The 12,413-nt window shown below is 43.2% G+C and overlaps 1 long non-coding RNA gene across 1 annotated transcript in view; it reads left to right on the plus strand.

Moving 5' to 3' along the window:
• Positions 1–12,413, plus strand: part of LOC127003287 (uncharacterized) — a 125,404-nt gene that overhangs the window by 86,397 nt on the left and 26,594 nt on the right. Inside the window, exon 3 of the long non-coding RNA XR_007757030.1 lies at positions 2,187–2,273. This is a non-coding gene — a long non-coding RNA (uncharacterized LOC127003287). The remainder of the gene's footprint in view (positions 1–2,186; positions 2,274–12,413) is intronic.

Genomic DNA, 12,413 nt, shown 5'->3' on the forward strand with positions numbered 1-12,413 from the left:
TGAAAGGGAGGAAGGAGGGAGAAGGATGAGAAAAAAAAAATATGAAAAAGAAAGGAAGAGTTCAGTAATTGAGACAAATGAAAGGAATGAAAAAAGAGGAAAGAGAATGAAATAAAAGGAAAGAGAATTAGAAATGAAAGGAAGGAAAAAAAGAGAAGAAGATTAAAGGCAAGGAGAGATGATGGTTGTTGTGTTAGTAATGATATGGTAGGAACAATGATGAGGGAGAGAGAGAAAAAGGGAGGGAGTTAAAACCAGGGAATACTTGTAATGGTGGAAATATAGTTGATATGTAGGAAGAGAAAAGGGAAGAAAAAGAAAAGGAAAAAGGGGAAACGGAAAAAGCGTTGCATGTTGTGTTAATGAAAGGAAAGGGAAGGGAAGAAAAGAGAAAAAAATGGAATGAAAAAACGTTAAGTAGAAGGAAAAAGGAAAGGAAAAGAAAGAAAGGAAAGAAAATGAATGGATAACACAAAGGAAAGAAAGGAAAAAATGAGAAAGGAAAATCACAGGAGAGGAGAAACTGACTGGTGTTGATGACGATGGTGGAGGTGGTGGTGGTGGTGCTTCATTTTCTTATGCCCTCCTACAACACCACCTCGTCACGCCCTTGATGGTGATGATGTCGGTGATGAATGGTGATGAGCTGAAGGTGTTAGTGGCGGCGGCGGCAGTGATGGTGGCGGTGGTGGAGGTGGGGTAGTGAAACATGGGTTAATCCGACCGTAGAATTTATTGTTTTCTGTCACCCTTCTTCTTCACTTTTTTTTTTCTCTCTGTCTCTCTTGGTAGTGTGAGTTCGAGAGAGATGATGGGTGGGTAGCTGGGTACATAGAGAGAGAGAGAGATCTAACCTTTTGCCCTCTAAGCCTCTCTTTTCTCAGTCCTACTCCATTTCTTCTTTCTCCTCCTCTTCCCCCCTCCTCCTCCTCCTCCTCCTCCTCCGGGCCACAAATCACAGGTCAAGAGCCGAGTCGGGCCACAAATCAAGTGTTTATCGGCTGCCTCGCGTGGGAGTGTTCGGCCCGATAACTACCTCGGCTCAGGAAGAGAGAGAGAGAGAGAGAGAGAGAGAGAGAGAGAGAGAGAGAGAGAGAGAGAGAGAGAGCAGACACAGACAATTAACAACATAAAATAGACATGTACATTTGTTCGATTGAAAAGCTGACACGCATACACTTTTTTTCTTTTCCTATTTTATCAATACATATTCTGTCCAGTAACTTAGTACTTAACGTGCTTTGAACTACGAAAATATGCCTTCCCATTTTTCGTTAAGCTACTCATGTGATTTTTCTTAATGTGATAAGCAAGGCATAATTGTTGACGGTATGATAGTTAAAAGAGAAACAGAAGCAGATGGAATATACTTGTGGTCTTAGCTAATTGCATCAAGAAAAATAGTACCTTTTTATTTTGGTCCTATAGTGAATTTGTGAGAGTTAATGTGTGTTCGGGGGGGGGTTGAGTGAGTGGGGTAGGGGGGTGAGGGGGGTTCTATAAGCTCGTCAATTCAATATATATTCCCTATGTGGCTGAAAACCCGGACTCATTTCCTCCCTGCTAATATATTTACCTGTTAATTAACCAAGGCGCTCCCCAAACAGCGGCTATTTGAACAGGGAAATTGACTTGCTGTGTGCGACCTTCTATCTTTATGTACCATTTCCTCTCTTTGTTTGTTCCCCCTATCATTATTGTTATTATTATTATTATTATTATTATTATTATTATTATTATTATTATTATTATTATTACTTCTACATTCTTATTTCACTTTCCAAAGGTTTATGCTCTTCTTTTTCTTTTTCTTCCTTCTCTACCTCTACCTCCTCCTCCTTTTCAAGCTCCTCTTCATTCTCCTCTTCATCCCTTTTTTAGTTTCCTCTTCCTCCTTCTCCTGTTTTCCCTTCTCGTTCTTGTTTTTCTTTCCCTGTTCTTCCTTCTCCTCCTCTCCTCCTCTTCCTCCTCCTTTTCAATCTCCTCTTTATCCTCCTCCGTTTTAACTCCTCTACTTTCACCTCTCCTCTTTATCCGCCTCGTTATCGACTTCATTGTCCTTCTCATTGTCCTTGTTCTTCCCCTCCTCCTCCTCCTCTTCATCATCACCATCATCATCATCATCATCATCATCATCATCTCACACCCCTTCACGTGCTAACTTCCTCCTCTCCTCGTGTCCGCAGAGGTGGTGATGAGGGAGAAGAAGGGCGGCGCGTTAAGCAAAGTCCAGAAGCTTAAACGCCGCATCTCCAACAGCTTCGGAAAACTAGGTGAGTACTGGGAGTTGTTGTTATTGTTGTTTGTTGTTTTTGTTCACCTTGTCTTGCTCCAGATGGTATTCTTTTTGTCTTTTTCTTCTTTGTCCTTTTTCTTGTGCCATTTTTCTTCTTCTTTTTCTTCTGAATTTTTTTCCTCCTGGTGATGTTATTCTTTTTTATCTTCTTAATCATCTAGGTTTACTACTACTACTACTACTACTACTACTACTACTACTATATTACATTAAGGGAATTAAACAAGTTACTTAACATACCTATTTGTGAAGTGGTCGTTTGATGTTCTGGTCGAGTTTCCGAGTATAAAATCTCTCTCTCTCTCTCTCTCTCTCTCTCTCTCTCTCTCTCTCTCTCTCTCTCTCTTTTGCTCCTGTATAAATCTACTGAAAAATTAATGTTGCCAGAAAAACACAACAAAAGAAATTTAATAAGTTACTGCTTTTCTTTCATCATAGTAGGAAACAAGAAAAGGAAATATTAAGATGCTCATAAACAAAAGAATAATAGTCAAGAGAGAGAGAGAGAGAGAGAGAGAGAGAGAGAGAGAGAGAGAGAGAGAGAGAGAGAAGAAGAAGAAGAAGAAGAAGAAGTTGAAGAAGAAGAAGAAATGGAGGAGGAGGAGGAGGAGGAGGAAAAAAAAGAAGAAGATGAAGAAGAAGAAGAAGAAGGAGAAGAAGAAGAAGAAGAAGAAGAAGAAGTAGAGGAAGAAGAAGAAGAAACTAAGATGATGAAGATGAAGAAGAAGAAGAAAAGAAGAAGAAAGATTAGGAGGAGGAGGAGAAGGAGAAGAAGAATGAAGAGGAGGAGGAGGAAGAAGAGCAGAAACAGTGTAGATAATTGCAAAATCCTGACCAGAGAAGCAAACCGAAGGGAACCGAAGCAGGGGAAAGTGAAGCCAAGCGAAGTGAAGCGGAGAAACGGGAAGGGCAAAGGAAGATTAGGATATGTGGTTATGGCGCCGGATCCTGACCCGGACATAGTAACAGTCAGCTTCCTTCTCTTCATTGCCGATGTTTGTGTTCAGGCATCCTCGTCCCCCGCACCCTCACTGACCCTCACCCCCGCGCCCTTAAAGCCGATCACTCCCTTCCCTTGGTAGTGGATTTTCGGTCTTCTGGCAGGGTGAGGCATGGCACTGTCTGGACTCTCTTTCTTGGTATATTTTCCCTTCCTCCTCTGAACTACTTAGGAACAGAGAGGTGGTGGTGGTGGTGGTAGTGATGGAGACGGTGGTGGTTATGGTAGTGGTGCTTCTACGTAAGATTGTTTTGATTAATTTGTGTATGTATTTAGTTATCTTGGGATTTTTTAGTTCAAACTTCTTTTTCGTTTTTTTAACCTGTTTTCTTTTCCTGTTTGTCCTTAATTTTCTTTCTTCTTTTCATATCTTCTAAATTCCCTACTTCTCTTCTTCCTCCTTTCCTCTTTCTTCTTTTCCCCTTCTTCATTTTCTTTTTACCTTCACCTCTTCCCAGTTTGTCGACCTTAGCCACTACTGCACTACCCTCCTCCTCCTCCTCCTCCTCCTCCTCCTCCTCCTCCTCCTCCTCCTCCTCCTCCTCTTCCTCTGTCTCCTCCTTCTCAGAGATAAGGGCGGAGACATTACCTGCAGCTCGGCCAGGTGTGTGTTGTCAGGGTGTTCTTTACCTGCGTACCTGATGGCTGTCTACCTGGATATTGAAGGTCATGTTTACGAGGTCCATTTTTGTGGGCCGAGGGTAACTATGAAAGGTGAATAAGGAATGGATGGTGGATTGTGATGGTAAGGTGTGTGAGGGGTGAAGAGGGGGGGAAAAGAGGGGTGTTTCGGGGGGGTTTGGGGTTATGTGTGTATGTGTGTGGGGTGAAGGGGGGGGAAGAGTGGTGTTTCGGGGGGGTTTGGGGTTATGCGTGTATGTGTGTGGGGTGAAGGGGGGGGAAGAGTGGTGTTTCGGGGGGGTTGGGGTTATGTGTGTGTGTGTGTGGGGTGAAGGGGGGGGAAGAGTGGTGTTTCGGGGGGGTTTGGGGTTATGTGTGTATGTGTGTGGGGGGTGAAGGGGGGGGAAGAGTCGTGTTTCGGGGGGGTTGGGGTTATGTGTGTATGTGTGTGGGGTGGAAAGGTAGTGTGTGTTTGTTTGTATGTCCATCTTGCCTTATTTTCTCCGTGTTCTTATTCTCTTCTCCTCTTCCTCCTCCTCTTCATCTTCCTCTTCTCTCACCGGCTTTTCCTTTTCTCCATCTCAGCCCTTCCTTCATCCTCTTTCTCTATTCCCTGTATTCATTCCTTTCTTCCTTCGTCTCTTCGTTTCTTCCTTTCCTCTTTTTTTCATCCTTTTTCTCTCTCAAGTCTTTCCCACATCTCTCCTTGTTTTCCAATTCTCCACTCTCTTTCCTTCTTTCTCTTCTTCCTCTAATCCCTTCTTTACTCCTTTTTTTCCATCCCTCCTTCCTTCCTTCTTTCTTTTATCCTTTTTCTCTCCAATCCACTGACCAAACATCTCCATTAAACCAACTAATAAAAAAGGGTATGCAGGTAAGGTCCATTCAGGTAAACTTGCAACAAATAATGCAAGCTTTTATCTTCGTCGGGGGAGTAGTAAAGGGAGGGGAGAGGGAGAAAGGGAGGAGGGAAGAGGGAGCGTAAATAAAAAGTTGTCGGCCGCTAATTTCTTCTACTTTCGCTCGGGTCAGTCCTGAAGGGGATCCGAACCCTCGCGCGTTAAGCCAAGGTAGCGGAACCCTTCTCGTAAAGTTCGGTGTTCTAGTTTTATTCGTGTTTTATACCTGTTTTAGTGGCGGCCGCCCCCGACCCTGCCATCTGGTGGAGGTAGCGAGAAACTTCATCCTCTTTTTCCTCCTTTCCATCCTTCCTCTACTGCATCGCTGGTGTTTGTTTGTTTACTTGTTCGCCTTGGTGTTTGAGTCTGTCTGTTTATTTGCCTTCTCATATGTTGTTCTTTTTCTGTTATCTTTTTTTTCTTTTTACAACAAAGGAGACAGCTCAAGGGCACAAAAATAGGAAACAATAATAAAAAAAAGCCCGCTACTCGCTGCTCCTAAAAAAGAATCCAAAGAGGTGGCCGTGTTTGGTTTTTGTCGTGTGTTCATTTTCTCTTTTTTCTGTAGTGTGTATAACGACTGTTTAGTGTCTTCTTTCCTCGTTCATATTCTTTCCCTGCACTATATTTGCTTTTTCTCTTGGTTTATTTTTTGTCTGCTCGTCTTTTTATTTATTTTTTACGTATACCACGACTGCTTCATATGTGTTGTGATGTTTGTCTGTGTTAGTTCTGGTGTATCCTCCTTGTACTGTATCCAATATTTGCCGTTTTGTCTGTCTGATACTGTGTGCTTTCTCAATCAATGTCCTCCTGTATATATTGTTTGTTTGCCTGTTTGTCTGTCAGTTTGTCCGGCAATACTGCTTTAAGAAATACTATGAAGTTAATTTATGGTGATACTGACAAGGAAAAAAAAAGCACTTTCTCCTCAGTCAGGGATTTTTTTAGATAAGATTGATTTGATTGTGGTGAAAGTTGAAATGGCAATGATACACAGTGCAAAAATATGCTTTCTAATCAGTTCCCTGTTCCTGAAGTTAATTGATTGGGAAAGTTTGTAAGTGATTCGGAGCTTCTTTTCGTTGCGTTATGGACTCGAGCAGAGGATTCAATCTTATCTGGTGGACGTGGAGCTTCGAGCGGCCCGAGTCTTTATTTTCGTTTTTGTTTTCGTCATTTTCCTTCAGCTTGTTCGAGTAATTCAGTCTTGCGCGAGGAAAGTGCCGGAGAGTGTGCAAAGTTTGTGTGTAAATCTGTACGCGCACACACACACACACACACACACACACACACACACACACACACACACACACCTCATCCCATCCCTATCCTATTTTCCTCTCCATCCTCTCCATTTCTCCCCTCCCCCCTTTATTTCCACTTCCTTTGCCCTGTTGTCCTTCCATCTTTTCTTTGCACACACACACACACACACACACACACACTAAGAAAACCATGCATGTGGAAGGAAGCTGTGTGTGTGTGTGTGTGTGTGTGTGTGTGTGTGTGTGTTTGTTTCAGGGAAGGGTTCGAGACGCCGCTTCACTGTTCCGCTTCGCCTGACTCGGGATTCATTAGACTGTTTCGAACCTCTGAACTATTCCTTCGACCGGCAAATCCTGCGAAGTCCCGCGAAATCCTCGAAGTCCTGTGGGATACGAAATTAGGGTCATGAGAGGGGGGAGTGAGTGGGAGGGGGAGGGGATATTCCTTCCATTGGTGGTTTGGAGGATAGATAAGGAAGAATAAGAGGGAGGAGAGAAGGGAGAGGGATAGTGCAGTTGTGTATAGGAGGGGAGAGGGGGAGAGGGAAAGGATAAATATTGAAGGGAAAAGAATGTGAAGTGAATGGCAATGGATATAAATGAGGGAATGTACTGGTGATGGAGAAGGGAAAGAGGGATAGGGGATTTAGGGAGAGTTTGGAGGGGAAGGGATGAACGGTGGGATGGCTAGGGAGGAGGATCAAAAGGGTAAGTGATAGAGAAGAGGGTGAATGGTTGTACTGTTGTTGATGGGAGAGGGAAAAGGAAAGGAAGGAAGAGGAGGAGGAGAAAAGGGAGGAGGCTGTAGTTGGAAAAGGAGGAAATAACTGAAAGGAAGAGGAAAAAGAGGGAGATGTAGGGGGAAGGGAAGGAGCAAAGAAAGAAGGGGAAGATTAATGAAAGTAAGGAAGAGAATTATGGAAGGAAATGGAAGAAAAGGGCGAAGTAGGTGGAAGTACAGGAAGAACGATGGAAAGAGGAACGTAAGGAAGGAAGAGAAAGGGTGAAGGAGGAGGAAGGAAAGGGGGATCAGGGTAAAGAAACTGAAGGAAGAGAAGGGGAGGGGGTTATTGTCCTTGCAGGCGTAAATGTCCTCTGCTAAGGGTTGTAGTGGTAGGGTGAGAGGGGGGGAAGGGAAAGGGGAAGCGTGAAAGGGAGGGGGGAGGGGGTAGTGGTCCTCTGTAGGGTCATTAGTGCCCAGACAATCCCTCCCAAACCCTCTTTAGTGCCTCCTAAAAGTACCTCTTACCTCACCCTCTCCCGCCTCTCCTTCCTTCCTTCCTTCCTTCCACCCTTTCTTACTTGTATCTCCTTCCATCTTTCCTTCCTTCCATCCTTCCTTCCTTTCTCTAGTCTTTCCATTCCCATTTTTTTATTTCCTCTCCTTTGCCATTTCTTTTTCTTCTTTTATTTAATGTTCTGTTTAGTTATCCCTCCACCCTTACCCTCATTTTCCTTGCTTTCTTCCTTCCCTCCTTTCTCCCTTCACTCCTTTCTTCCTTCCCTCCTTTCTCCCTTCACTCCTTTCTTCCTTCCCTCCTTTCTTCCTTCCCTCCTTCCTCCCTTCACTCCTTTCTTCCTTCCCTCCTTTCTCCCTTCGCTCCTTTCTTCCTTCCCTCCTTTCTTCCTTCCCTCCTTTCTTCCTTCCCTCCTTTCTTCCTTCCCTCTATTCTTCCTTCCCTCCTTTCTTCATTTTCATATTTCTTTCCTCTTTCCTCACCTTTCCTTCACCACATTTTTATCACATCAAATTTTATGCTTTTACTTTCTTTTCCTGTTTTCCGTGATTTTACATTTTACTTCAATACCTATAAGTGTTTTCATTTCGTCACTTTGTTTTAATTTCTTTATCGTCTATATTGTTTTCAGAGAGAGAGAGAGAGAGAGAGGTACTTTAAGTCTTCGCACCTCAAATCCACAACATTACTTTTATTTATATGTATCTCCTCCTCCTCCTCCTCCTCCTCCTTGCATCTTTACCTTCATCTTCCCTCATTTTTTAACCTTTCGCGCCCCCCCCCCGGCCGTTCGACACACACACACACACACACACACACACACACACACACACACACACTGGTGACACATGGAGGGTAATCAAGGTGGGATGCCCAGTGGGATTTGGGTGACACATGAGGTGAAGAGAGAGAGAGAGATCATGGCCGTTCCTCTGTGTCTGTGTATGTATGTATGTATGTATGCATGTATGTATGTATCATTTCCTCCCGTCGTGTAATATTTAAAACCAATGAATTCGTTTAGGAGAAATGTGTTTTAAATGTTTTTTTCCGACTGATTTGTAGTTATGATAATTCTCTCTCTCTCTCTCTCTCTCTCTCTCTCTCTCTCTCTCTCTCTCTCTCTCTCTCTCTCTCTCTCTCTCTCTCTCTCTCTCTCTCTCCCCCCTTCCCTCCCTTTATCTGCTTCCCCTCCTCCCCATCGCTCCATCCACTTCTCCCCCCTCCCTCCCTCGATCCGGGTCCCCTCCCCCTTCTTCCCTCTTTCCGCTTCCCTCCTCCCTCCCTCCCTCCCTCTCTCCTTCCCCCTCACATACACACTGGATTTAATTGCTTCATAATTAATACTGGAAATACGACAGAGCATCGTTTTCATACGTTGTTTAAAGGGGTCGGGCTGCTGAGGATTATATTAATATGGGTTTGCTACGTGTTTCTCTGGATAATAGTGGATTTTATTGGTGTTTCTTGTTCGGGATTAATTCGAGTCAAGGACGTGTTTAGCTTAATTAATACGGGTTCGGTACGTGTTTCTCTGGATTAATATGTAGTTGTGTTGGTGTTTCTTGCTGGATTAGTTGGTGTTTAGTACGTCTTTCTGTACGACCGTTAATAAGGGCTACGCACGTGATTTTCTCTGGAGTAATGTGGCACTTTTACTTATGTTTCTATGTTTTCACGGTTTATTTTACTGTTTCTCTAGTTTAATACGGGTTATATACGTGATTTTCTCTAGAGTAATACGGATCTTGTACTTCAAACGTGTTGTAATACGGTTTATTTTTGTGCTTGTCAGAATCAATACGGGTTTGGTACTTTTTTTTTTTTTTTACGTCGCGGCCTATTGCGCCGGTAGGCTTCTTCCCGGTGGGGCCTGATGGTCGGCCCAGCCCGTTCTGGCGCAGGCGAGTGTTTATTGTGGCGCCATGTCGTGTTCGCTCAAGCTGCCCCCCGGAACTCATCAACTTTGAGCCTCTCTTTGGAGAGGATATCTAGAGCCCGGGTTGATGGGTTGTCTTCAGGCCAGCATGTGGGTAGTCTTAGGCCACTCGGCGGTGACTGAAAAACCTCAGCTGTGCGGCGGCCAGGATTCGAACCCGCGTCCCTCCTGGAGCTCCTGAACGAGCGGCTGTCACGCTAACCATTCAGCCACCGTTTTATTTTAGATTAATACGGGTTTTGGGGGGTGAGGAATCAGGTTGTTTTGATTTCACGTGTTTCTCTCTGGAGTAATACGGGTTTTGTACGGGTATCATGTCCATTAATGTCGGTTATATACATGTATCTGTCTTGGTTAATGCTGGTTTTGTACAGGTTTATCTAGATTAATACGCTTTTCTTTAACGTTTGTCAGAATCAATGCGGGTTTTATTCGTATATCTCTCGAGTAGTACGGATTTTCTACGAGTCTTAGTCCTGAGCTATACGGGTCTCATACGTGTTTCTGTGTGGATCACGTTATTGCTCTCGCCTAATTTATCGCCTTCATTACAATGTTTTATGGCGCGGCGCGGGATTAATGTTCTGATAGTGTAGTTATTTTCTCCCTTCCCTTTCTTTTCTTCATATATTTTATATCTTTCTTTTCTTCATATATTTGTAGTTGTTGTTTTGTGTTGTAATCATGTTCTTTTTGTGTTTTTTTCTTCTTTTCTCCCTTTCTTTTTTTCATTTATTTTGTTTTTTTCTTCATATGATTGCTGTTGTTGATGTTGTTGTTGTTGTTGTGCTGGAGTTTGTTTTTCTTTTATTTATTTTCACATATGACTGTTGTTGTATTACGATCGTGTTGGAGTTTGCGATTATTATCATTCTTTTGTTTCACTTCCACATCATTCATTTTTGGTAATTCAGATTTTTATATATATTTTCTTTCTTAATTATCTGATATTGTTTTTCTCTCTCTCTCTCTCTCTCTCTCTCTCTCTCTCTCTCTCTCTCTCTCTCTCTCTCTCTCTCTCTCTCTCTCTCTCTCTCTCTCTCTCTCTCTTTTACACAAATACCTCCTTAAAGAAAGTGATCTATTTTAATCACATTCCATCTATCCTGAAATGACTTTCCTTCTCAACTTTATAATATATTTTTCTACGACATTTTTATCTCATTAACATTTTCATTAGCTTTGTTTTCTTTTTTCTCTGGTTTTTCTTTCACTATTTTTGTTTTCCATTGGCGACACGTTCATTAACACCTATTTTATTCAGTCGTTCTTTTTTTTATTTTCAGTTTTTTTATGCACTATTGTTTTCCTTCTTCATGTTATCACCTTTTACTGTTGTTTCATTTCCTTCACATTTGTCTTTTCTCCTTTTATTCCTTTTTCTTCCTTGTTATCCTCATGCCCGGCTTTCGTTGCTACCTTACAGTCCTATGCTCTCTGTACCCTGTGACCTTTACTTGAACCCTCCCTCCCTCCCTCCCCCCTCCTCTTCCTCCTCCTCCTCCTCCTCTTCCATCATCATCACCCACACCATCCCTCACCCTCGTTTTCTCCACTTTATTCCACACACTTTCTTTCCACTCGTAATTCATCTCTCTCTCTCTCTCTCTCTCTCTCTCTCTCTCTCTCTCTCTCTCTCTCTCTCTCTCTCTCTCTCTCTCTCTCTCTCTCTCTCTCTCTCTCTCTCTCTCTCTCTTTTCCTTTCCTTTTTTACGCCTGTCAGTCTTCCTAAGTGCCTCTAAAGCCCTCCAGGTAATATCTAGTCGTCAGGTGTGCTTGTCAGGTGTGTAGGGACAGGTATAGATGAGGAGGAGGAGGAGGAGGAGGAGGAGGAAAAGCTGAGGAAAGACGTAAGTGTTGAGATAAACGATAGAGATAAAATTCTTGAAAGAGAGAGAGAGAGTTAAAGCCCCCGCAATAAGTGAACAAAGTTTGGTGTTCCGCAGTGTGTTCTGTTCTCGTAAACGTTACTGTTATGAGAATTACCCGGAGGGAGGGAGGGAAGGAAGGAAGGATGGAAGGAGGGAGGGAAGAAATGGAGGAAGGAAGGAAGGAAGGGAGGAGAGATGGAAGAAATGGAGGAAGGAGGGAAGGAAGGAAGGAAGGAAGGAAGTAAGGAGAGATGGAAGAAATGGAGGAAGGAGGAAAGGAAGGAAGGAAGGAAGGAAGAACAGATGGAAGAAGGAGAACGAATAAGAAGAAAAGGAAGAAAGAGAATATAGGAATTGAGGATGGGTAGAAAAGGTGAAATAATAGGAAAGTAGAAGGAAAGAAGCGAGAAATTAGAAAGAAAAAATAAAGATAAATAGAACAGTAGAGAATAGAAAAAAACGGAAGGAAGGAAAGAAAGAAGAGGATATCAGAAAATGGTAGACAGTGACTGGAAAAATAAGGGAAGAAGGAAAGAAATAAAGGAGGGAAGGAAGGCAGAAAGGGAGAGAATAGAAGGATAATGTAAACGAGAACAGGAGACGGAGGAAAGGAAGGAATAAAAGTGCTAATGGGAGAAACAGGAGAATGCGCAGGGAGGAAGGAGGGAAGGAAAAGAAGAGAAGAGGAGAAGGAGGAGGGAAGAAAGGAAGGGAATGAAAAGTTAGAATGAAAAACGCAATTATATAGGGAGGAAGGAGAGAGAGCAGTCTTGGTCATAAGGTCAATAAAGGAGGGAGATAATGAAGGACATTTAACAGTAAGTGAAGTGAGAGTAATGGGTCTAATTGTGAGGCTCCATTAAGGCTGAGAGAGAGAGAGAAAGGGGTGGTGGAAGGGATTGGGTCATAAGGGCAGTAGGAAAAATGAGACAAAGTTAAGCGTTTTTTACACATTAAGAGAGAGAGAGAGAGAGAAAGCTTTTAGTACAGTTGCCTCTCTTTCCATATATATACAGTTCTCTCTCTCTCTCTCTCTCTCTCTCTCTCTCTCTCTCTCTCTCTCTCTCTCTCTCTCTCTCTCTCTCTCTCTCTCTCTCTCTCACACACACACACACACACACACACACACACTCCCTTTCATCTGTATGTATGAGGGTCGCCGGCTCGCCCTGGCCACCTATACCTGACTTCGCACACACCTGTCCCTCCACACCTGTTATTCCCTCCCATTAGCTTCCTTTCTCTCCCCTTCCTCGCCCATCACTTCCGTTTCCTGCCTTT

Source organism: Eriocheir sinensis, chromosome 25 (genome assembly GCF_024679095.1).
Source record: "Eriocheir sinensis breed Jianghai 21 chromosome 25, ASM2467909v1, whole genome shotgun sequence".
NCBI classification, from domain to species: Eukaryota; Metazoa; Arthropoda; class Malacostraca; order Decapoda; family Varunidae; genus Eriocheir; species Eriocheir sinensis.